The sequence below is a fragment of the Pleurodeles waltl genome, chromosome 10 (genome assembly GCF_031143425.1).
Source record: "Pleurodeles waltl isolate 20211129_DDA chromosome 10, aPleWal1.hap1.20221129, whole genome shotgun sequence".
Taxonomy (NCBI): domain Eukaryota; kingdom Metazoa; phylum Chordata; class Amphibia; order Caudata; family Salamandridae; genus Pleurodeles; species Pleurodeles waltl.
The window spans coordinates 153,362,716-153,386,774 of record NC_090449.1 but is presented as its reverse complement, the minus strand read 5'-3'; the positions used below and the strand labels follow the sequence as shown (position 1 = coordinate 153,386,774).

Below are 24,059 nucleotides of genomic sequence, written 5' to 3'. Positions count from 1 at the left end.
AGTCAAAAAGTTGGGAACCACTGATATAGACAGAATGAGCATGTTGTGGTGAACATTTTCTGAAGGTGGTCCCATTGTCCTAGAACCTACAGAGGCTGGGTTGCAAGCAAAAATGTTTGTAAAGGAATGCCCTGCAAAGCATTATGGGGTGAGTTTCCGAGAGAACCCCAGAGTAAAAATAGCATTTCCAAGAAACATGGTCATGTAATCGTACAGTTAGGCCCTAGAGGGCATAAGCACATGAGAACAGAATGGCAACCATATATTTAGCACAGAGAGGACGTAGTGCATTACACATTTCCATGCCTATTAGAATACTATTACAAACAAGACCCTTAAATCACAAACTATTCCAAGCTATAAAACAAAAGTTCCAGCCATGGGAGAGCTTAAAAAGGCATTAAATAGTGTGAGGGGGTATTATTATGGGTTCCCACTAACCTAGTGTGGGGACCCAGAGATGACCCAGACAGAAAGAGTGTGTTGTGCAAACGTTTTGGTGCAGTCCCATTGTCCTAGGACCATCATAGGCTGAGTTATGGGCAGAAATGTTTTGTAAATGAATGCTTGCAAAGCATTATGGGGCGAGTTTCCAGAGTGCTGTGAACTCTGTGTTAAGAGAGCTGCTCTGAGGATTTCTGTGTTTTTTTTTGTAAAGCCTTCATCAATTACTATGGGAAACTATGGAGGGTGAAAGGAAGAGACAATAGAAATGACTCTGAGTATGTAACAGTGTAAACAATGTGACCAGCGCTTACATACTGCAGATGGAGTTTGTGGTGTTCTGCGCTGTGAGCACCATGGCCTCCATGGAGCATGAAGTGGAGAGGCAAAAGCAAAAATAGTTCAACCACGCTGAAGTATATCGGCAATCATGCAATAATCCATGTAACATGGTCAATCTGCAAGTCGGTAACAAAACTGCCCCTAAGCGGGACAAACGCAAAGCATTTACCAATGACATCAAGGGATTTTTTTAATGGCAAGCACATAAACAAGTGAAAGTGATTTGCGTGGTTAAAATCCCACAGAATACTTACAACAGGTTGAAAAGTGCTTAAGTGCTTGCAAGCCCAACCTAATAATCATTCCATCTAGGCTATATGGATGTGTGGTGGAAAATGCGCAAATAGGACTGGCCTCTAAAATTCTCAAATGCTCCAAAAACAGACTGCATTCCATGGCCTATGGTCCATGCGGCGCTATAAATTATGACACCTTCCCAGGTAAATGCTTTACATGTCCTCTCTGTAACAGAAACTAAAATATACCAGTAGCATTGAGGGTGAGAGGCATGTGACCCTTTCAAAGTTCGGGGCAACCGTCCGGACATGGGAATAAGTTACTTAAATTGTGAAAAGATGACGAAATGGCGGTGGCACCACACGTTCCAAGCCACCTTGCTCTGAGAATATTTGTGTAGTGTCAGAAAGATTTTGGGCTTTAGTTTTGACTGTGTCAGATATTGGAAGACAGCAGGAAGTGTTTCTGAGTGATAAGGACAACCTCTTTGTGCTGCAGAGCAGGCAGAACTCGCAGGTGACAAACTTCAACAAGGCGAGTACTCCTAAAAACTGCAACCCATGAAGCAAAGCACTCTAACTAAATTAAAAAGTAAAATTACAACAAAAAAATCATGTAGATTGAAGAAGCCCATATGCACTTGATGAATATATCCTAAGAGTCAACCAGGCCCTGTGGGACACAATCCGCAATCATTATTGAACCTTCAGTGCCAAGGTGCCACCTAGGATAGTGCCAGTTATAAAACGTACCCCGTGTGTAACGACCATCTCGAGATTTCTTAGTCCACCGTGATATATTGGTACTGTTCTTTTTCAGAGCCATATATACAATGCACGGTTATATTTTCACTAATTCTTTATTTTTTTACCCTTCCGAAGTGTACTATTTACGTTTTTAATTTTTATTTCAGCCGCAGAATACACTGATTTTGTACCTGCGATTCGTGCTGCTCCAATGCTGGCTTTTTATTCAGATAATGTCAGTCGCTTATGCAACCGGTTATGCGAGGCGGCTGTCCCCGCAGACAACAGCTAAGTGGATTTGAAATGCTCCTTTTCTCCCTCCTTTGTCACGGGATTGGGTTTCTAAAAATAAAGTGCAGATGTTCTTCCTCGCGAGAGTGCAGGGTGGGGCCGCCGGGCCGGAGAGACACAACAGATCCCTGGGCGCCATTTGCTACGTAAGCGCCGGGGTGCGTCTGGTGCTTCTTACTGACTAATTATAAATTCCTCCTTTTTCGAAATAATTACTGATCGATTTCCCCGGGTTAATGGGGGTGCCGCTTGTTTCTGAACACTCCACTCCGGTGTCAGACAGTGCTATGGGGTGCATCGAGCGCGGCCTCTCTGCTTCGATTGGAGGATGAGTGCTTGTTTTTTTGTCTATTTTGCTGTGAGCTCACACGTGGCAAGCGTCAGTGTTAAAGTCTCGTCAGAAGTCTCGTGCAGGTGGCGGGAAGAGCAGCAATTCAGCTCCCTTGTGAAACTGAGAATATAACCAAGCATTGCACGGGGGCATGAGCTTAACCCTGCGGGCGCTGGGCATGCCCATATTTACATGATGCCAACTCTGGCCTACTCCAGACTTGCCAGCTCCACCAAACATCTCACAGTGTGAAGGGGGCGGGTCCTTGTGGGGGTGTGGCCTCGTGCTGAGAAGCACCTAAGAAGCACTTTTGCCCCCCACTAACCCCAGCCTCCTCCTCTTAAAAAAAATAAAACCAAACCTTGCTGAGCCTGTTGCCAATGTTCTGGGGTGTTTTCACGCCCATTAATGGACACTGGCAGTTGAACCCCTCTGGAAACGAAAACTACTGTTTACGGTGTTTGCCAACCCGTTTTTCCTGCCGCCGTGTGATATCTGCTCCTCACCGGGTGACGGAGTGATGGGAGCCGATATTGTGTGTCACACATGGCTCTGTGTGAGTTGCAGGTCTGCTGATCTGCCACACACACTATTCGAAGGTAGCCGTTTTAGCTGAATTCTCTGATTCACATTCAAGTCTCTGTGACGTGACACTTGAGGAAATTTCACTCGACCAGTTACAGATGATTTCTGTTGTGTCCAACTGCTGACACTTGTGATTACAATATTTCACTGTACTTAACTCCATAGAGCGAATATAGATTTCCAAGGCACGTAGATGTGGAGCTGTAAATATTAAATCTATACTTACCTAAGCATATTTACAATTGCAATATTTTAGGTGTTGATATTTTGCATACATTCTTTTGCTGTGGGATAATTACACTTATTATATTTTGACAGAGAACCACAGGTACGTGGTGTCTGATGGTGTCAATGGGCTGCACTTCTTGTTTTACTCAACCAGTAGAATGTCCATAGGTTTTGAGTCCGAATTTCAAAACTTCATGTGCTGCAAGTAGATATCATTTCTAAGGGTGCCATATGAAAATTCCACAAGGTCGTAGGAAATTACTTTTTGGAAAGTTTGAGTCTGAACCAATAGGAGGATTACCTACAAAGGTCTTAGTTTCAATGTCTTGAATGGCGTTGTTAACTTTGGAGTACCAGAGACACAGTGAAGGGACATCTTTTATGTCTGAACACCTTTGGGTCTTTCTGAACACCACACCCATTTAGATCTATGCTCAAATTATTATTAAATACATGAATGGTCAGTATAGTGTCAACAATTCTTTGGCTGGTGCAAAACACAAGTTAACAGCACAAGTCAATCCAATAATTCCTGAACCTGGTCTTTGGTTGAAAGAAATACCCTTCAGACAAATATTTCTGACTCTAAGACCTCAATGGGAACACAAGACATGTATGCCAAGTGCATGAAGTACTGATGCAGTGTTTCTAAGACAGCTTCTATGTGCTGCTGATTGACTGTGCATGTACAGGATTAGGAAAGGAATAATCCACAATAAAGCATAAATAGATGAGCTCGTAAATTAATTTACAATTCTAGTCTTGATTCTCTGTGACTTAACAGCCCATTAGATACCCCCTGGTAGAAGGAGGTACATTCCACCAGCAGAGAATGATTTACGCGAGCAGCTGATGCTACACAACGTGAATCTCATCAAGATGACCTTGCAAAAGTCTTAAGAAATGATCATACAAAACATCTTGCAATGACAGCACAAATCTGTGCCCACCCACCATCTAAACCAAAAAGATCTTTAGTGCACTCCTTTTTGCATCGGTTTTGAGATATTACAGAGGTCTCAGTCTTGCTCCTGTAATGTAACAGAACGCACATGTGAAAATGCGCAGTCTTCGTGAAGACAGGGACTAATTACAGGTGTCCCAGTAAACTGCAATCCAAGAGCAAACACGTATGCAGAGGGATTGGTATTATGAGCGCTGCAATGTTTATCAAGCCCAGTGATTGACAGGTACGATAAAGATTGCCTTGTTCACATTTCACCAGGTGAAACCAGCCAGAATTCAATAGGTGGAAAATTGCCATTAATTAAAGAGAAGTTCAAATACTGGTGAGATAAGCACCAAAATCTGCAATGTATGCCCCCTTTTGAGTGCTTAAAGCAGAATAGGTGATGATTTCAAGAACCAATAAATACCAAACACCTTGGTGGCTGCTTTTATCGGGTGCGGTTATTATTGCATTTGACACCAGGATACTTGCAATCAGACCTTTAGTTATACTGCTTATGGAAATGCACTTTTTTTTTGTAAAAGGAGTCTCTGGACAATGTAGCCACAATCACTTCTCCCTTTACATCCCATAGAGCAAAGGAAAGGATCACATTTTAAAGAGGCTTTTTGGCGCCATTGGGTTGCTATTTATCATGGCAGCCACCCATTTTTTTAATTTTGGAAAAGACGAAAGGAAGGTGTTAAGCTCCATTCTGAGAAAGTCAATATGTGAACCTTTTCATGGAATTCCCAAACTAGAGAGTCCGTTGGAGCTAGTTTTCACGTATTAATAGGAACACATACACTAGCACAACATGTATTGATTGTTCTGCCTATGTTCACAAAAAAATGCCTTTTTAAGGAGACAGTTTCCCAGACTTCTTAAGATCCACTCTCATCTAGGCCCCTTTCAAAAGAGGTTGTTGCACCAACCCATTCAGCCCCAGCTGCAAATTCGGAAGTCTCCACTAATCAGGCACACAATGCGAGATAGTGCCATCTGATGTGAAACACTTGATAACATCACTCCTCTAACTATCCAAGCTCTGTCTTTCCTTGAAGAAACTGGAAGTAAGGAACCTTTCCTCTCAGGATAAGGTACATTAAATGTGACTCTGTGTAGAGGGTCTTGGATGGAAAACTACGCTAACGGGTAAGCATCAGTTTGTTGACAAGAGCGCCAAGCGGTGCCCAAACCATGAGAGATGAGATGCAGATGAACGAGCATTTAATGAAAGGGATTTTTTAGAACAGATTTGTCTTTGTAGGTGTCTGCTCTGGAATCCGTATCTAGGCAACAGTGCTTGTAGAACGTGCGAAATGACATTCAAGTGGAAGCTCTGCAAATTTCAGCTAGCAGCATTTTATCCAAGAGAGAAGCAGAAGCAGGTTTCCCTCTTTCCGAGTGAACTCTGGGGATGTGGACTAAATCCTGAGGATGTCGAGAAGCACTTAGCAGAATTTTGCCTCAACATGCAAGTTCTTTAATTCTGGAACCAAAAACAGCGCAGTTGTGTTTTTTTCTCCTGAACACCTGCAAGTTATCTAAATAGTTACATTGAGCTATATTTGTATCCAATGGGTACAAAATGTGTTCTGCTGGAGCAGTGGGGATTTGAGCGGGGGACGGAGGGGCTGATTAAAGGAAACAGTTTTGTAGCTGAGAAAAAAGCAATCTAAACCAGACATTTACAAGGTTTTCTAAGAAAGTCTTCTTTTTAGAACAAAGAAAACAATTTGAAAACCGACAGGCAATGGATTTCCCCGATTTCACACATATTGTAGACCGTGAACCATGCAAGAAAGCAATAGAGCGCTGAACAAGCATGGAAGTCCAGAGTTACCATTCAAGATAGTTTACAGTGAAACCCGACGTTCGCCATGGTGAATCCTACGGATCCTTACTGAATAGTCGAAGATCTGGGGCAGTTCTGATGTTGACGGGGATGTTGGAAGGTGCAGACACGGCGATTGGTTAGATCAGAGGTTCACAACCTTTTGATTTCTGTGGACCCCCACTCTAACATTTCTGGAACCTGGGAGCCCCCACTAAATAATTTTGGGAATCCAGCGTCCCCCACTGAGTCATTACTGGAAGCTTGGGACCCAGGCCTAAACATTGTCGATGATTTGAACGGAAAAACAATACACAAAAAATATAGAAAGAAGCATTCATAAAACACATACACAAAATGATAACACTTCTTATTTAATTGGCAAACAAAAATAAATAAAAAAATAACATTTATTTTTAATAGAAAGGTTGGAGCTTTCCTAAACTCAATTGAAACCACACATCGTCAATACTGTCTTCTGTTTGATGCACCTGCTCTGTTCCCACAAATCAATCTGAGGGTACTAATTTAATTTTTAGCCTCCAATTTCAGATTCCATTACATTTACCGTATTTTTTTTAACATTTTCAATTGTATATTTAGCCAATTTATTTATATATACTCTAGTAACCTGTTAATATTATTTAATTTTCTAAGCAGTCACTGACACCCCGAAGAGACTTTGCAGACCCCAAGGGTTTCCCAGACCACAGGTTTGGAACCACTGGGTTACAGCGCTCAATAGGCCAGAGCTGAGCACTCTCCCATACTCGCACTAATCAGGCCGTGGGTTTGGGGGAATGAAAAGGAAACATCACTGGACAACTTAAAAATGAAGCTGGGGACCACACAATAAATAGTCTCTTCTCCTTGCCAGCAAAGTTAGCCAAAAAGAACCCAGTACTGAATAAATGTGCCATACAGAATATATGGCCACATGGCATCAAGAATAAAGCATTATTGTCATTACCCAACTCAATAATGATCATGTCATCGTACTTTGTAGTACTAAGAGACATTCTTGGGAGTGTATGCTATAAAAATGCAATTCATCAATTAATAACTCAAAGGATGTAAAGCTAAGAAAGAGGACTAACCCTGTTGTCTGCAGGTTACACGGAGGACTCTCCAAGAGGCTCACTAAACTACTGACCCATAATACCTGCTAGATCCAGGTTCTACCAGTGCTTAGTTTAGCCTGGTGATTGCAGGTGGGGCTCACAGGTACTCATTTTTAGGGTCTGCCACTTATTTGTTCTGAACAGACATTGATCAACAGAGAAAGAAAAACAAAAGGGGGAGAAGTGGAAGGAGTAGGACTGAAAACCAGTGGCAAAGGGAGAAAGTAGGGATGACAAAAACTTGCAAGAGTGAGGTAAAGAAAAGGCAGGGAGTGTCTGGTTGATTAGAGAGGTACGAGGTGGAACCAAGACAAGGCAGCCTTGGTACTCGGCATAACGACCTTTGATAGCACCTGCTGCAAGTTTCTGTGCAAACCTTTGGGCCCTGGCACAGGTGGAAATCTTGAGACAGATCAGCAATTAGTACAAGTGGGGTTGGCATACAAAAGTATAATGGGTTTGGGAGGATGATATGTTATTTTGTGCTACTAAGTCTTTTTTAGTATTGAACAATGGGAAACAGCCTTTACAACGCAGCTGGAGCCACGCAGGCTGCAAGCATGCATGCAGAACAACACTTGCCTTTTTTGTGCCTTAACCACGCATGTGCCAAACTCCGCATATGTGTGGTTAAGGCAGAGAAAAAGGCAGAGAGCAGTCTAGTGGATCAGGAGAAGACGCAGTGATGTAAGTGGGGCTGGAGCAGGGTTGGAGGATAGTATTTAGGGGTAGGGCGTGGATTAAGGGCTTAGGGTCGGTGGGGGGTTGGGGTAGTATTTTTTTTAGGGGTGGGGTGGGAGGGTTGGTGAAGTTTATTTTTTGGGGCTTAGGGTGGGTGGACGGTTGGGGTAGGTTTTTTTCAGTTGGGGTGGTGTACTTTTTTTTTTAGGGGGCGTTGCAAAGGTTTCAGGAAGGGCAGGAGGAGTGAGTAGAGGAGGCGAGGAAGGATCGGGAGAGGACACGGTGAGGTACGTGGGGCTGGGGCAGGGTTTGGGGTTAGTTTTTAGGGGTAGGGTGGACTTAGGATGGGTGGAGGGTCGGGTTAGTTTATGTTTTAGGGCTTAGGGTGGGTGGGGAGGTCGGGGTAGTTTACCTATTAGGGGTGGGGAAGGTTTTAGGGCTCGGACATGTGGGGGTGTCGGGGTAGTTTATTTTTCAGGGGCAGGAGTGGGGTGGTAGGATAGTATTTTTAGAGCTTAGGGTGGGTGGGGGTACTTTAGTTATTATGGGTGGGGGAAGGTTTTTGGGCTTAGGGCAGGTGTGAGGGTGTATGGGCGGTTTACTTATTAGTAGTGGGGCTGGTTTTGGGCCCTAGTGTGGGTGGGTGGGTTGGTTAGTTTTTTAGGTTAAGAGGGAGTGTATGACACAACCACGCATGCCGTTTCTACATATGCCTTTACTAAGCATGCTTTTACAACGAAATTCGTCATAAAGGCATGTGTGGTAAAGGCATGCGTGAAAAAGACGTGGTTGTGGGTCTGACCACGTTGTTAAAGTAATCGTGGTTCCGGCATGCATGGTTGTATCATACAACCCTGAACAATCCCTACCTAGAGTCTTCCAAGTACTGAAAAAAGGCAAGACACCAATAAACCCATTTGCCTGTTCCATCAAACAGAGAAAGCCAATCCGACTAATGCATAGAGTGAGCAGTCTAAAAAAGAAGTGATATTCATTTAGTCAGATAGCTTATTACAAGGTATTCCAAAGTATTGCCACCATCACTAAGAAAGGGCAGTGCCGTGCTCATGCCTTCCTGAATCTTGAAAGCAGTATGATGTATGTCCTGGAGATTGCAGGGAGTGTTTAAAGTGCTCACAGCCTAAATTAATTCTGAAGGCAACTATGGATTTTGGATAATTGTAGTGTGGTGGACCTACACATAAGTCTTAAAGCAAGTTCTCTGCTCCACTGATAACCAGTGTAGAGTGAATATCCGCAGAGGCATGGGCCCGCTGATTACATCCCATAGCAGTGTCTATGAGGCATTCTGCACCCTGAAATTTAACCTATTCACGAAGACCCAGAGATGCAGTGTAGAAACATTCAACTCAAAATAGTGCAACAGCATTTACTGCTGGGACTTGGCTTGGTAAGCTTGAGAGATTGAACTCTTTCCTCAAGGTTTCTGTGTAAAAGAAAAAGTGTTTTACAACTGTCGAGATCTGAGGTTCAAGGGTGAGCGCTTCATAAATGATTGGGCCCAGAATCATGGAGTACTGAGTGTGGACTTGGTCCCATCACGTCCACCCAATACAAAATTGGCCGGGGTAGGAGTCCCTGCTCTCTATCAATAAGTGCTAGGGCAATTTCTTTTATGGTTGCTGCTAATCTAGGAATCTATTGCTGTCAGTGAAGTGTTCAATACCAGCTTAGCGTCACAAGAGTGGGCAATGACTGCATTAAATTTAGCTGTGATTTAAGATGTATATTAAAACAGAATTGAGACAGCATAGCCCTGGGGTACCCCACAGGTTATTGCTTGTCTTGTCGACTTGCACAGGGGCACTGGTGTGGACTGGGATCCCCCAGTCAAAAAGGAATTCTGATGTTTTTCCACAAACAGCCAACCAGAGTATCGCCCGCAGTACAGAGTGGTAAGCAGTGTGGAAGGCTGCAGAAAGATCTATTATGCATGTTTTAGTGCAATCTGTCTCCTGCAAAAGCTCATCGAACATGGTGAACTCTGGGCCTCCCGGAGCCCTAAGGCACGTCTTGGACATGATTAAGGATATGCTTCTTTCAATATTGAGTTGATCAGTGAGCAAGCAACTGTTGAAAATCTGACAACTCAGCAGGATCTGAAATCAATTTTTCAAAAGTGGAGCACAACTGTCCTCTTCAAGGATACGGAACCACTGCGTACCGCAGGGAAGGATTTATTCCCCTCCCCCAGCAAGTAAAATAGCTGCAGTGGTTGGTAATTCACTGTAGATTGAGTCCGGGCAGATACCTTCTGTGGTTCCAGCACATTTGCTTCTATTGTATAGTAACATGACGAGCAATGCTGCTTGAGAATGGAAGTCTACTTGATGTACAAAGCTTTGTCGTAGCCACTGCAATGGCGCTCTCAGGGGCTTGTTCAAGGATGCCCATGAAGGTCTTAAAGCTTGCCACAGCTCAAGGTGCAGCAGTGGAGGTGTTGTCAGTCTCCTTCCCACTTACTGCACCATTCCTCTTTCAACTAAGACATCTCAACTTTTCATGAAACAGGCACTTGTCTTCATGAATAAAGTCCCTTAGGTCACTAGTCAATTGTATGCACCTGCACTAAAATGACATGCTTTCTTGAGCGCACTGGACATCTCTCGGCATTGCATATGTTCAGTTTAATGGCGTCTGCGGCCCATGTATTCAGTCTGTCTAATTTAAGGGGGGGATTTAGCTTCACCACTTTAATTTGCTACCATTTGTTTAGATGCATTTTTGTGGTGCTCCTGGACCCCAGCTGCTGAGCAGTTTTTGCTGTATTTGCCAATTCTGCCCTTGTGAGTTGGGACATGTGTTCAGATCACACGAAAATATAATAGAAAATGTCTGTAAATAATTTCAGTCTCCTGCAATTCGTTGCCTGTCGCTTCATAATCCCTGCCTGAGATGCATGTCAGTATGTGCAGCCTCGTGAAATATGCCACATATGATGCACTCAGCATTTCTAGGGTGCACATTCTACCACCGGTTGTCTGAAGACTTTCTATATCTTTCTAGGGTCAACCATGCAGTAAAAAGCCTGATTCAGCTTATTGGTATGTGATAGGTATTAAGTTCTGGTCGAATTCTACATTTGGTGGTAATGCAATATTCATTGTGCTGTGGGTGTACGATGTTGGGGTTCAAGAGTGAAGGGGCACTATACTCATAGTTTTCAGATGTTAGAGGTCCCACAAAACCCAATCCCTAAATCAAGCAAAAAAGGGTTGCGGAGGCATGTGTTGATGTCATGGGTTGTTTTCACACCCCTTAATGAATATCAGATGTTCAAAGCCTCGCAAGACGAGCTGGAAATCCACTGCGTGCAGTGAGGTCCAGAGTCACACCCCTGCCACCGTGTCATATCAGCTCCTCACCCGGAAAACAGTGTGAAGAGAGCAGATATCATGCAACACCATGCGAACTGGCAGGGTCTGCCCACGCCAAATATTGCACATCCCTCAAACTGAGAACGCCTGACGCAATGCGGTATACTGTAATATTGCTTGTTTGTAGAGTGAATGTTAAATTTCTGAGCACTGTGTTGATTAACAGGTTTTGAATATGTGCATCTGTGATTTAACACAAGTGGTAACCTTTTATTGAAGCTCTCACCTATATCAAACTGTAGTGCATGCACTACCTTGCGAAAGCTACATGCATGGATGCTGTGGTTCTTGCACAACACTATCTTAAGCACACTGCTATACAGTACTTGGACAGCACAAGTGCAAGCATACTGTGGAGACTGCAGCACTCCATTAAGCATGCTATTCATTCATTATGTATAAAGCAGAGCTTGCACAGCACTCCCCCCAGGCTTCCAGTGGTGCTTCCACAACAAATCTCAAATCACACAACTGTTTGTGTACAGCATAGTGAATATATACTGCTGTATTTAACTGGGGCAGTTTGTTACAACTGCAATACACAAACAGTACCTCTTATAAGAAGGAACGTCCACAACATCCCACTCATTCATACTGTGGTATTTGTGTACCCATCATGATGCATACTGTGGTGCTTGTGCAGCACTGCTTTACCAATGGTGCGGTATTAGTACAGCGCATAGTGTTTCATTAAAACTGTAGACTGGATACAGCAGCTATCATTTGCACTGTAATACACATGTAGCATTCCTTCACACTGCAAAATTTGTGCACTCACCATCACGTACAATTCTCAAGCAGTACTTGTACAATCTCTTCATTATTTTTACTGGAGCATGTGCATGGCACAAACACTCAAGCACTAATATAGCACTTTCTCGTTTACGCTGCACTATTTGTGCAGCACCCCATATTTACACTACAGTAATTATATGGTTGCCCTTGATCCATAGTGTGACATGTTCAGCATCCCCCCATGTATACTGCAGTACCTCACATCCCCATTCAGTTGTGTGGCCTTTCCTAGGCAAGGGAAAGAACAAATTGATAAGGCCAGGTGGGCCATCTCCAGTGCACGCGTCTGCCATAATTGGAGCCTCACAGTGCTACGTGTAAGCACCAAAAAATGCACATTCTTCTCCTTACAAATGCACCTCTTCACAGAGCACCCCTTATTTAAAGGGGGTGCTGGTTAGTGACTCCACCCTGCACACAAAAAAACGTCTTGAAGACATATTCTGTAAGTGACAGCATTATCTACAGTTCTTTTCTGCGGGTGCCCCTGGAGACCCTCCTGGTACCACTGTGCTGTGCCCTGAACCTCAGCAGGTCCCACAGAAGCGCAATTCTTGCTCATCGCCTTACCAGAGGACGTGGTTCAAGGAAGATATGCGGCTCGCCTCCTGAAGTTTCTTGCTTGGTTCAGATCTCTCCAGCCGTGGTATCCTCCCATCTGCAACATACAAAGTATTTGATTACACTTTAGGGTACATTTCTTCGAATTTGTCATACGTGATGTACTGTATATGTGTTAAGCAGAAAAGTGTAAAAAACAGGATGTTTTTATAATGTACTGCTGGCAATGCACCGATTATTCAAGTTAAGTATTTGTCAGACTTTGTGTAAGGCACATACCTCTTCTTCACACTTGTTCACAGTGTGCTGCATCTGAGCGATGCATGTCACAATACAATATACAGAGATAGGGCCTGATATAAATATCATTTTCTATATATTGCTTAACAAATGTGTTCCACTGGATGTAGAGTTTGTTATTACTTGCAACGTGGTAATATTTGTGTAGATTATATTTAGAACACAATATTTATGTTATATGATAGTCTGACAATTATATTCTCCTACCACACTAATTTTCTTCGCACTGCAGTACTTACAAAGGGCCCGTCATTCCCACTGCAGTACTCGGGGGCTGTTGTCCCCACTACAGTATTTCTGACATCTCTTATTTAGTATTACAAGCATCTCTTATTCCAGTTGTGGTACTAGATAGCATGTGTTTATGGTGAGGCGAGGCACCTCTTATTAACACATTAATACTAGTACAGCACATTTTGGTCACTCTGCAACATTTGTGCAGCAACTGTCATCTGCATTATAGCTGTAAGCCACCTTTCACTTACATTGCAGTAATTGTAAGACACTTCTCTTTCACATCCCTGCACCGGAGGGAAACCGCTCCTCATAAGTCAGTACTCATAAGCCACCTCATTGCACTGCTGTACCTGTGAGACACTACTTCCTGAAAATGCTGCACTTGCAGAGGAATTTCTCTTTCACTCTGCACTAATTGTGAGTATATCTGTTTCACAAAGCACTAATTTTTGGGGCACCCCTCTTTCACACCACTGTAAGTGTGGTGAGCCTACCGACATTGGCTTGCCTCTCTGGCAACATGGCAGATGGGTAGCCCAGGTAGCCATGATGGGCTGGTTTTCTTGTTCCAAGATGGCTTCTATTCTGGGGATCTTCTCTGGGATTCTGTGGTATCTTAATAAATAGTGAATTAAACTGTGGGAACTGAAGCTGCTGATTTGCTAAGTGGTGCATAATAACAGTAGTGCAAACCAAACCTGGCGAGGGCATTGGAGAGCCTTAAAATGTGTGACTAACTTAGCCCAAAATTCCTTTGGTAGATAATCTTGCTAACCCCTGCAACGACCCCTCAAAATCCTACCCAATTGCTAACAATATTACTAGACCAATATGCTTTAAAACGCACCACTTGACACAAATGTCCCTAGAAGTTCACTGCCTGAGAAAATCGGACAGAAGCTGCAAGGAACCTTGTATTCACAGTGAAGTACCTGCTATCACCATTGATACACAGTGAGAGCCAGGCACCTGTGATCCAGACTGCAAGGCACACTTTCCACTAGAGTTCGGTAACAGTCACTTGCACGGTTGTTACTTGTAGGCACCCCCTCTAGACCACTGCTTTACTTGGTATCTCTATTAACACCGTGGTACATCTGCATTACCTCTTTTTCACACCCTGGTAGTTGTACGCCACCACTTTGTACTATTGAATTTACCTTAGTCTTTTTTGTTGGATAATTATCATGCCTCTGAACCCTTCTCCCACTTCTCCTTTCACAGTACAGCCTACTCTTTGAGACCATACCTCCCATGTCTGGAGCTCATATTTACTCAGAGGACTCTGAGCAGTTGAGGAAACCCTTATATATTGTCCTTGTGTTCTAGACTTTACAGTCCGGGTCATTGCTACTTTGAAAATGCCCCATTTCAACGCCCTCAGTGGTCTAGTATTGGGTTGCTGTGGTCGTCAAGGGGAAATAAAAAACTTGAAAATTTACAAGAGCCTTTGCGTGAGAGCACCTACTAGCATGACATTAGTGCATTAGGCAAAAGTGCAAGCAAGGAATATGTCCAACACCTCCCATTGTATTGTATTATTGCATTTGTATAGCACTTATACTACCCCTATGTGAGTTGCTAAAGAGCTAATCCACATGGAAAGCATGCTACATACATCGTGTGATATGTAGATGGAAGTTTCCTTGCTTTCCGCGTATGTGAGAAGTGTTTCCTGAGGTGTGGTTATCATGTAATGGGACAACGCACTTGATGGTTGAGGAAATGGGAGTGGTAGAAGTGCACTTTTTAATCTGTGGTATACTGAGCTCTGATGGTCCCTTTTTTTTGTTGGTAATTAGATCTGGCATCAGACAATACCTTTTGATTTTTAGTTCTGGTGCTAGCCAAGACCTCTTGATTTTTCTACAAATACACAGTGGGTCTGCCAAATTCTACTACTAGCTAACTTCACTTTGAGTAACTGCATTCTGGTCTTGCACAAGCAGCACATCTGCCAATAAAGTATTTACATTCCATAGCAATGACTGCTATGGCTCCCTATGACCAAAAACACTTTTTTTTTGTTTTTAGCCATTGTATTTTTTTTTTTAAACGGGAGAAGACCCACCAATAATGTTTTACACGAAAATACGACGACACAAAACAAGCATTGACCAAGCAAAAAAGGTTGGCAGACATCTACAGACCTATTGGCTCTCCCTACACGTGCTTTTATTTTACACTGTATCACCAAAATCTGCATCATTGGAACGCAGTGGACTCCTTACTCACCTACACCCGGTGACACCGTACCAGCTGCACCAGAGAGATTTACTGCCGGCACCAGTCACAACTCCCATACCTGAACACCCGTGGGTATGCTACATCAGCGATTGGGACACCTGCAGAAGGCCCCGTTTGGCACTGAGGCATTCCCTCCTCCCTCCCTCGTGCTCCAGCGCGCGCATGCCAGGCCCCTGTTGGCTGAGGTGTGTCTCGTGTCGCCAGTTCTCGCGCGCAGTCTCCATGAGAGGTGCAGACAGCTCGGTAATGAAGCGCACGGCTCCGGCGCACACATGAGTGACACAGGACAGGGCCAGCTGCGTCCCCGACGCTTGTCAAAGCCCCCCTTCCCTCTGTTTCCCCCACTCTCCTTTCGAGGCACATTTGTTTGAACACAAAACTCTTTCTAGCGTTACAAACAGAAGCTTCTTGAACACCGCGTCCAAACGTGTCGCAGCTTTCTTTATGACAGAGCTCTTCGTGAGGATAGTCTCTGAAACACTGAGCAACACTCGCCTTTTGTATGTGACGCGGTAACCAGGCTCGGTCGGTGCAATGAATGAAGTATGTATGGCAAACAATTGGTTCTCCGACTGGGACTTGTGCTCCGATATCTGCACTGTCGCGCCAATCACCAAGGTTTAGCGCATGACCGGGCACATAAGCAATTAGATGCAACAGGCCCTTCATTTTTCTAGCCCCCAGTGTTTGGAGCCCTGTTGCACTGATGATCGTGACAGGTCTGGCCGGGCCAGTCACCGTGCTGGTATCGAGGCACTGTCGTGGCATTGACTCACCTGATCGCAACAGCCTGTTACTTCAGTCCTAGCTAGAACCCTGGCGGACCAACGCATCTCAGAGCTCGACACCGCCATGCCACCCCACTAACCATTATGGCCATTCAGGCCAGACGCCTCTCCTGCCAGACCAATGCCCGAAGCTATCATCACTACACACCATACCTTTATACTATGGTGAGTCCAGTCACCATATTGCAGGACCTGGCCACTTCCCGTGCCACGGCTCTTGTTAACTGACCTCACCCACTTATTTGAAACCTTCTGCTGGATCAGGCATTACTCTCCTGTATCGTACACCAGGTGCTCGGGCACCACAGCTGCTACATCAGACTTCAAAAAGTTCTATCGTACATGGTACCTTGGCTCCAACACGAGGAGACCACGCTTCATTATGCTGCTTTAATCATGGGGTTTTGGCTTTTCAGCATCATGTACATTTTGCATTAAAACAGAGAATGGTAGCAAAATATTTCATGTATGGCCTATGTATAGACTATTATCAGACATTATTTCTCGAATAGAGGTTTCACACTGAAAGTTGTAGTGGTGCTTGAACAGCAAGAATTCTGAACAATTTTTTTTTTTCTCAACTGCAGCTTCGGCGAGGTGGATTGGCTGGCCCTTTCTTGTTGGAAATGGCCCTTTCTGCTGGGTTATGCCCAAACTTTTTGCCTTTCTCCTACTTTTCTGACCACTTTTTGTTGCCTTTAGGACTCTGGGCACGTTACCACTGCTAAACAATTCAAAAGTGTATGTGCTCTCTAACCTAAAACTTAGTATAATTGCCTTACACCTGTTTGGCTTATTCAATTTACATGAGTCCCTTGTAAAGTGGAATACCAAGGCCTAAACTCTGTTTTTCTACACCCAAGTCACCCCTAAGGTAGGCTCTACATAGCCATATGGGTAGGGTGCTGTGCATATAAAGGAAGGACACATCTTTATATACTACATGTCCTAGTAGTGACAAACAGCCTATTTCATTTTTCACTAGTGAGTGCTGCTCCTCTCATAGGTTTGCATTGGGAATCCCCTTATGTATAAGTTGTAATTTCTGATCTGTGAGGAGTAGCGTGGGCTTATTTGGTATGTTTGGAATGGCAGTGAGAAATCCTGCTTATCGATGTAGGTGGGCTTTACATTACTATTTGGGAAATGCCACTATTAGAGAGTGGGTATTTCTTTGTGCTTATAAATCTAGTGCTTTGCTGCCTGACTCCAATCCACGTCTAGGATAGAGTGACAGCTGGGCTTTGTGCATACTTTCAAGATAGCTATAACAGGGAGGGCAGAGGTGTAACATGACTACATCTGCATACTGAATGGTCTTCCTGGGCTGGGAGAGAGGGAGGCAGAGCACACTTACATTTGAATAGGCTGTGTCCTGCCCTCACACAAAGGACTTGTTTACCCCCTACTGATGTCCTGAGCCATGGCTGGGGTTGAAAGGTGGTGGTTTGCACTTTTAAAGTTCTTTTGACTGGCCCCCTAGATTAAAGACATTTTGAGTATTCAGCGTTGTAATCTCAAGTTTTAGAGAGCACCTTTGGAACTGGGACTGAACCTCTGCCAGAAGGACTGCTGGACTGCACTGTGGGACTCATCTGGACTGCTCTTCTGCTGTTGCCATGCTACCTGGTGTTGTTGGGTGGCATAAAGGACTCACTGGATGGCTTTTCTGCATGTTGCCCTGCTGACAGCTGTACCATGGCATTAGACTGCCAAAGCACTGTGGTGCTACAAGAAGAGATCACCACTGGGACCATTAGTTGTGCTGGTCTGTCTAGTTACCACTGCCTGCATTGTGCCTCCACCAGTGTTCTCAGCGCTTGGTGAGCGCTTTATTTCTCGCCCAAATACAGGCCTGTTATGGGGCCTGCAGCAAAACATGTAGTGAGCGCTTCAACTCCCCCCCAACACGTGGAGAGCGCTTTCTTTAAAATTTGATTTCCTTATAATCCCCAGTGTGTGTTGAGGGCTTCAAATTCTGCGGGAGCAGCGTGTGTTGCTGCTTACATCGAGGTGGACCCTGTATTTGTGGCCCCCCCATTGAGGGAAACTCGGCATGCAGGCGTGAGGGGAGAGGCGATGGCCAGGGCACCATCTCTCTGCACACCATCTTTGTGCCAGAGGTTGGAATCTACCCTAGTGAGGCCCCTCTGCTGCAAGTGATGCGGAGAGCGGGCTCACACACCACCGGGCCATGAGAGAGGATCGCTGCCGCTGTGCCAATGTCCCAGGAGTGGGAGGAAGAGCCTGATGCCTGCCTTGAACCGCAAAGGCTGCCCAAACCACGGAAGACAGCCCCAGTACTGATCTGCCTAGTTCCTTGTGCTCCAGCTACTGAGGAAGCATTCTCAACGGACAGCTGCACCACATTGCAGGAACAGTGGGGCAAAGGCCCATGCCCCTGTTCTTGAAGTATTGGGGCACAGCGGAGTCCTTTGAGGTCTCTCTGCTACCCCTTACAGTGTGGTTGCCCTAATCCCCGTTTTAACTTACCATGGGGGAGACGCTGTACTGAGGCAGTGGATCGCCGTGGCAACACCCTCAGGAGAAGCAAGGGATTGCCTCCTTGGCGGTGCACACAAATTACCATATTCTACCTAATAGTAGTGCAGGTACATTGCACCCGGTATGTACTGGTGATCTTGGGCGATCTACTTAGTGTGCACATTATCAATGGCATTTCCAGCACTAACGTAAGGATGTGTGCTGTTTGTGTCAAACCTTGTTTAAGTCACTTAATACTACCAAAGGTGACTGCATACTGTGCACAGTAGTCATGAGAGATGTCACTTTCACCCTACATGATTAGGATAACAAGTGCAATTTCAGTGATGTTGGCAATATTCCCTTGCATGACCCGTGATAAAGGACACTATGATGTTTTGCAAAATATGTGTCATACCTAACTGCTACTTCACATGACCTGAATGTTTTAGTGACCACCATAGCTTCATGTGTTTTCTAATTACATTTCAGACCCCCATACCCTGATAGTATTGTCTTACCGTGTCATGATGAGTGTACCTTCAGTGGTTGCTTCATGTGCACAAACAATCAGTTTATGCCATTTAGGGACTGTTATGCAAGTACAGTGGTACTTCTAGAGTACGTAGGATGTTAATGTTGTTTTAGGTCTATGATATATGTACAGGATTGGGACCTTATGCACAGTACTTAAGAACTATGCATTTGTCCTTTGAAATATATATTTACAATATAAGAACCATATTTTTATATAACTCTGTGTGGCGTCTCGGATATGAGAGTGTTGCTGATGTGAGAGTATTGTGCAAATGCTTTATACATGACCTCTGGGGATCATCATGACTGCTCTGTGCCAAGCTACGGGGGATGACTTACTTGTCCTGACTAGAGTGGTGGGTTCTACCTGGCTAAGTTGCATACCCTAGCCAACTAGAAACCCCATTTCCAACATTACCAAGGGATGGTAACCTAAGAATCTTTTACCAACCTATCATCCAGCGAGGAAGCCCGACGGGGCCTAGCACAGTAGATGCTAAACAAAAAGTTGTTAAAAACTATAGATTTTGCAAGTAGTCTTTGCTAGGACTACTCCGAAGGATAGCAACAAAGGAGGTTCTTCCACACCCTACAAATTACATGAGGAGGCCTGACTGGGCCTATCCCATGGGATGGCAATCAGAGGTTCTTTCGCATTTGACGAGGAGGCCTGGCTACGCCTACTTCAAAGCTTGTTGATCAAAGAAGCTCTTCCAAAACCTACAACTCCTAAAGGTTTGGCTTTCCTGGCCTAAGAGTAAAAATCCAGGCAGGGTCTGCTGCGTTAGCAGATTATTCACTGCAAGCCATGCAATAACCACTCATATGCTCCATCTAATGAAGAGAGAACTGGGAGGCGTGGGAGGAGTATGGAATGTGATTGCAGCCAGGAAGCCCACAGGAAACACTGTGACGGGGGCTAACCTATTTTACAGGACGCAGAGCATCCTCGCCGTCAAAAACCAGCGCTTGATGTTAGATGATGAATTATTTCTGTGCTTTTGAAACCCAAGGACACATTTTCCTGCAGGTTAAATATTAAAGAGGGTTTTTCGCGTGGGCTCCCGACACACATTTCCTCTTTATTGTTACTGCCAATCATCCCATAGCCAACCTCCCCGATGCCCCTCGCTATAATATCTTGTCTCAGTATTTTATTTTGTTTTTCAGAAATGGCGGATAAAGTTGAATTTGGGGAACACAGTCTTCCACTGGGGTAGTTAAGGACTTATTCTGCCTCACACAGATAAAAAGCTTAGGGCTGCTGCTGTCTTATAGCCCCAGCTGAGAGGCATTTTATCTGAAAGCGAGGTTGCAGCATGCTTGCACTAACCACAGTGAAAGCCCCCAAGGGATGCACAGCCAATCAAAGAGCTCATTCGCAGATCTCACTGCTTCCATTCCTATGCACCCATGGGCTCCTTTTTATGGTCTGGCTTGACAGCGCAGCTGTCGTCAGACAATTATGTGATGATCACTAGGAGAGGAGCTTTGGTTCCGCCCAGATGTTGGGAGCCAAGAGTACATGTTTTTATTGGGCAAAATTTGTGTGCTTCCACAAAAGAGTGCTTGTCCTCCACACAGCTGTATCATTTTGTTTATCCAGATGCCGAGCTTGAACTTTCAATGGCCCACACATGATATTGTAATGATATTAAAGTGTCATAGATAACTAGATAATTCAGGATGTTTGCTCTGGCAGCAGAACATTTGGAAGGAGGGCAGTCATGATTTTTAGGTCTGACTAGACAGTGCAACTGTCACCTGACCTATAAAACTACATCAATAATATTCTATGGTTCTTCCACATAAATACATATCTATTCCCACACTATCTACTTGTATGCTCCATATTGCCATACTACATTCTCTGAAAGCCAGACCTACCGGCATTGCCAATGCTTGACAAGGCAAAGGGATTGTATGAAGTTTGTGTTGTGCTGCAGGACATGCAGGATATTTGCTGGCTAATGCCTGGATGAGTCTGGAGGGCTCAGGGTTGACCCTTGGCTCCTACAAAGATACACTGTGGAGTCATGAGCTTGCCACTGCCTTGAAACCAACTGACCCTGGATAGTAGTCAGCCTCGCAGACAAGAACATTCACCTGAACATCCGTGCAATATAGTATTCAGAGTGAATACCCATAACAGATTAGCTTTTTCCTCTATTTTCGGTAGAATGTAATGGGGTAAAAACAAGAGGACTCTTTATTAGGTTTATCCTAGAGACCGCTGTCTCCCCCAGCGTATGATTTAAAAATTCATAATAAAATTACATACTCCTATACATTCAGGGGCTTTCTATCACTCCCTTACGTCTATTGGTCTTTGAAACAAACTGTTAGTCACACTTTGCTTCCTTTGCTTCCGCCTACTGCAGTATATAGCATGTGGCTTAGGTCAGTCCACTTCATCTGCTGGCTCTCTTGCACAGTAACATGTATAATTCTGCCTAAATGTAAATGTGCAGTGGTCTGAAAAGGAATGCCCTTCAATACCAGTCTTGGTGTGTGCCAGGGCTGCTGGGCCACTAGGTTAATTTGCCAATTTTAGTTTGAATATTGTAAGCATGCAAAAATATAAATAAAAAAAAACTCTTTCCAAACCAAATCTAGTGGTTTTGTGTGAGAAAGTAGCCTCTTTCTAGCATGGTTACCCTCATCTGTGGTCTGTGTCACTGGGAACCTGCTAACCAGGACCCCAGTGCTTATGTTTTTTGGCCTGTTTGTCAACGTGTTTAACTGTGTCACTGGGATCATGCTAACCAGGACCCCAGTGCTTATGCTCTCACCCTTTACATTTGGTTGTTGGATACTGTTAACACAGTATTCCATTCATAATTTGCATGCTGGTGCCCCCTTATAATGGGGTATATGGTACCTAGGTACCCAAGGCATTGGGGCTCCAGGGAATCCCTATGGGCTGCAGCATTACTTTTGCCAACCAAAGGGAGCCCATGCAAAGGCTTCTACAGGACTGCCATTGCAGCCTGTGTGAAATGGTGCATGCACCATTTCACAGCCATTTACACTGCACCAGGTCACTTATAAGTCACCTATAGGTCTGGCCTTCCTGCCCTGAAGGCTGGGTGCAAGGTACCTGTGTGTGAGGGCACCCCTGCACTAGCAGAGGTGCCCCCAAGTCATCCAGGATCATTTTCCCGGACTTCCTGAATACGGGAACGCAATTTTACACATGCACTGGACATAGGTCAATACCTATGTCCAGCTGCACAATGGTAACTCTGAATATGGCCATGTAAGGTGTCTAACTTCTGGGAATTGTACCCCAATACTGAATCTAGCATTGGTTGTACAATTCCATGCACTCTGGGGACTCCACTGCCATACCAGCCTTCTGAGGTTTTCCAACCAGTCCCAGCCTGTGCCCCCTCACAGAAAGGTTTCTGCCCTCCTGTTGCTCAAGCAGCTCAAGCCCAGGAAGGCAGAACAAAACATTTCCTTTGGGAGAGGGTTGTTACACCCTCTCCCTCTGGAAATAGGTGTTACAGGCATGGGAGGGGTGGCCTCCCAGAGCCGCTGGAAATGCTTAGAAGGGCCCAGATGGTGCCCTCCTTGCATAATCCTGTTTACACCAGTTCAGAGACCCCCAGTCCCTAACCTGGTGTGAAACTGGACAAAAGAAAGGGGAGTGACCTCTTCCCTGTCCATCACCACCCCCAGGGGTGGTGCCCAGAGTTCCTCCAGAGTGCCCCTGGGTTTTGCCATCTTGGATTCCAAGGAGGTGGGGAACTCTGGCAGCATCTGAGTGGCCAGTGCCAGTAGGTAACGTCAGAACCCTCCTCTGATAGGTGCTTACCTGTGTAGCTGACCAATCCCCCTTTCAGGGCTATTTAGGGATTCTCTTCTGGGTGTTTCCTCAGATTTGGATTGCAAGACTCCAGCAGGAATCCTCTGCATCCTTTAGTTCATCTTCTACAGACAAAACTGTATCTGGACCCTCCAGGAACTCTACAAACTGCAACAAAGAAGCAAAGACGACTTCTGCGACATTGTATCTTCAGCTCCTGCCAGCAACTGCAACTGTTTACAGGTCGTGCATCCTCCGAGGACTGCCTATCTTCATCCTGCACCAGAAGTAGCAAAGGAATCTCCCTTGAAGTGAAGGAGTCACTTCCCTGCTTCAGCAGGTAACCCTCTGCAGCGACAACCGGTGGTGTGGGTCCTCTCTCCTACCGAAGTGCGTGGATCCAGCACACAGGTGGTGGACTGAAGTGACCCCGACTTTCCTAAGGTCCAGCTGTCCAACTTTGGTGGAGGTAAGAACTTGCCACCCCACGCAAGACAGTACCCCTGTGCCCCACGTGTTTTCCAGTTGCCAAGGCTTGTGTGCGGCTCAGGCCCCTAGCACTCCTTCCTTCACCGCACTGCTTCCTGAGTGGTTCTCAGGCGGTGTGGGATCCCTTTGTGTTGAGGTGCGCGGGCCTCCGTTTGCACCTTCTTTGTCCCCGTGCTGTGGGACTTCTGTGTATGCTGCCTGGTCTTCTGAGGGTTCTCTGGGTTGCTGAGAGCCCCCTATGTCTCCCTCTCCTGGGTAGAGGCCACCAGGTCCCCCCTGGTACCGGGCAGCGCCATTTTCCGCTAACCGCGTCCTGTGCCTGTGCCAAGGCTTGCTGGCGGAATCCAGCAACGCAAACCAGACTGCAATTATCCATCCGGCGTGGGACATCATCTGCACCAACCAGGAACCTGCATCTTCTTGGGTGCAGTACTGACTGTTTTTCTTCACCGGTGGTTCGTTTTTTGCACCTTCATTCGGATTAGCAGGGGCTACTGTTCTCCATAGACTTTTCATTGCTTCTTGGATGTGGTCCCCTTCTTCCACAGGTCTTCAGGTCCAGGAATCCATTGTTGGTGTCTTGCAGTCTTTTCTGGTTCTTGCATAATCTTCTATCACAT

General features: G+C 45.1%; 1 protein-coding gene across 4 annotated transcripts in view; it reads right to left on the bottom strand.

Moving 5' to 3' along the window:
* Positions 1-24,059, bottom strand: part of RAI1 (retinoic acid induced 1) — a 529,708-nt gene that overhangs the window by 161,801 nt on the left and 343,848 nt on the right. For all 4 annotated transcript variants that reach the window (XM_069210069.1, XM_069210068.1, XM_069210071.1 and 1 more), the window contains one exon: positions 12,556-12,643. The gene's annotated coding sequence lies outside the window, so the exon portion shown is untranslated. The remainder of the gene's footprint in view (positions 1-12,555; positions 12,644-24,059) is intronic.